The sequence below is a fragment of the Electrophorus electricus genome, chromosome 16 (assembly GCF_041902795.1).
Source record: "Electrophorus electricus isolate QZ-2024a chromosome 16, ASM4190279v1, whole genome shotgun sequence".
NCBI lineage: Eukaryota > Metazoa > Chordata > Actinopteri > Gymnotiformes > Gymnotidae > Electrophorus > Electrophorus electricus.
The window spans coordinates 22,105,001-22,107,500 of record NC_137512.1 but is presented as its reverse complement, the minus strand read 5'-3'; the positions used below and the strand labels follow the sequence as shown (position 1 = coordinate 22,107,500).

At 41.5% G+C, this 2,500-nt stretch overlaps 1 protein-coding gene across 2 annotated transcripts in view; it reads left to right on the top strand.

The window, feature by feature from the left end:
- The window catches only part of met (MET proto-oncogene, receptor tyrosine kinase), a 38,674-nt gene that overhangs the window by 22,282 nt on the left and 13,892 nt on the right, over positions 1-2,500 (top strand). The gene's annotated exons all lie outside the window — the stretch shown is intronic.

Genomic DNA, 2,500 nt, shown 5'->3' with positions numbered 1-2,500 from the left:
CTAATTTATGTAGCGGGTCTACCTGTTTCTAGATACTGATTTGAAAGTGCACCTTCGTAAACTGCAGTTATAGATGAATTTCTTCTGTTGGTGCTGTGTAAAATTTCTGTTATACTAACAGATTTTCTAGTGCTTTTATGACATTTCTCAGTAAACTTAATTTGATTGTATCTGTGGAAACAACCTGCTTCATTTTGACACATCTCACTAACATTCATTGTTTGTTTTCCAACCATAAAACTTTTTTTTTTTTTTTACAGAAAATCCAATTCAAAAAGCTTAACACTGTTAAGTGAAGTCTCTTAGCTTTATTCATGTTCAGCCCACCTACTAGAATATGGCTTCTCGGTAAATCATTATAAACGGTGGTTTAATCCACACAATTATTCATCCCATTTTTAAATTTTCCAACTATGCCAATACTTATACACCATGTTCATTTGTATTGGCAGTTCCATAACTTTCCTAAGATTGTGTTTTCATGAGAATGGGGTCAGCTGGGTGTTTGCTCTCCATCTGTGATATTGCACAATTGGGAACTGGCAAGGGGAGGATGAGGAAATTGTTGACAGGAAGTAGCCACCACATTAAACAGGGCACAGCTTTTTTCAGAACAGTGGCTATTCTGGGCATATATGAGACACATGAGAAAACATGGGCTGGCAGCTTACAAGTTTTTCACACTGTGACACAATATAAATGCCTTATATGAGAGTTATCTGCGCAAAAACATTAATGCCATGTTAGGCAGTAGTTTGCTTTTTCTTTCTGGGTTTCTTTCAGAGTTTTGAGTAGAGTGAGATTCTACATTACTGTTTCATCTTTACCCTGGAGGGATTTGGAATACTCCTGAAACATGTTTTCCTTTTTCACTGGTCTTGTACTCAGTGTCTAATCTTTTTTTTGTTTGTTTCCCAGCTCAAGGTCATGTTTGTCTTTTTGGTGCAGTAGATAAATATGCAACATCAGTAGTTCTGAGCACACTGCAAATATTTGCCATGGTCTGATGTGCAGTTCGCCTGCTATAGTAACAAAGTTGTTTGTAGGTAGTCACTGCAGACTCACCAGTCACAGCTAGAAGAGTAGCAGAGTAAGGTCCACTGATCTGTAATATATACACTGCATGGACAAAAGTATTGGGACACCTAAACATTACAACTAGTCCCCCCACACCACCCCCCGGAAACTATAACAGCCTCCACGCATCTAGGAAAGCTTTCTATAAGGTTTTGTATTGTGCATACAGGAATTTTTGCCCAATTCATCCAGAAGAGTATTTGTGAGGTCAGACATTTATGTTTGATGAGAGGGCCTGGCTCACAATCTCTGCTCCCAAAAGTATTGGTGTTGAGGTCAGGGTTCTTTGTGGGCCAGTCAAGTTCTTCTACACCAAACCCACCCAACCATGCCTTTATGGATCTTGCTTTGTGCACTGGGGAAGTCATGCTGGAATAGAACAGGGCCTTCCCCAAACTGTTCTCACAAAGTTGGAAGCATACAATTGTCCAAAATACCTTAGTATGCTGAAGTATTAAGATTTCCTTTCACCAGAACTAAAGGCCCTGAAAATAATCCCATAGCATCATGCCTCCTCCACCAAACAGTTGGCACAATGCAGTCAGCCGGTAACGTTCTCCTTGCATTTGCCAAACCCAGACTCGTCCATTTAGAGTCCAGTGACGGCGTGCTTTACACGACTCCATCCAGCATTGTGCTTGGTGATGTAAGGCTTGCATGCAGCTGAAGCCTTTGCTATGAAGCTCCTGGCACACAGTTTTTGTGCTGATGTTAATGCCAGAGCAGGTTTGGAACTCTGCAGTTAGTGAGTCAGCAAAGCGGTGGCGACTTTTATGCACTATGCACATCAGCACTCCACTCTGTAACTGTTTGTGGTCTGCCACTTTGTGGCTGAGTTGCTGTGTTTCCTAATCACTTCCACGTTTCAATAATACCACTCACAGTTGTTCATGGAATATCTAGGAGGGAAGAAATTCCACAAACTGACTCTTTGCAGCAGTGGCATCCTATTACAGTACCAATTCAGTGAGGCCGACTGCATGCTTGATTTTATAAACCTGTTTAAATGGGATGGAATGAAAGACCTGAATTCAGTGAATAGGAGGTGTGTCCCAAGACCTTTGTCCATATAGAGTATGCGCTATATAATAGATCAGTAGGTAGATCCAGAGAACTGTGGAGAAACACACAGAGAACTGTAGAAGAAGCCCCACAGAGCCCCATCTAGACCCATAGAACTAGATTGAAACCTTGCATTCTAATTGTTTAAGAGCAGACAGCACTCAGACCACGTATTTGTAAATAATCCCAGCTAAAGCTGGGGGATATGTTTTACGCTCCAGGGCTACATAACGAACACAAGGATTCACATCAAGTACGACAGATGGAGAAATAGCCACTCACTGTCAAATGCTGTTACGGGCCGAGAAGAACGTAACACAGATAGGATGGATGCATGATGGGCATGATGGAAAACGCTGCC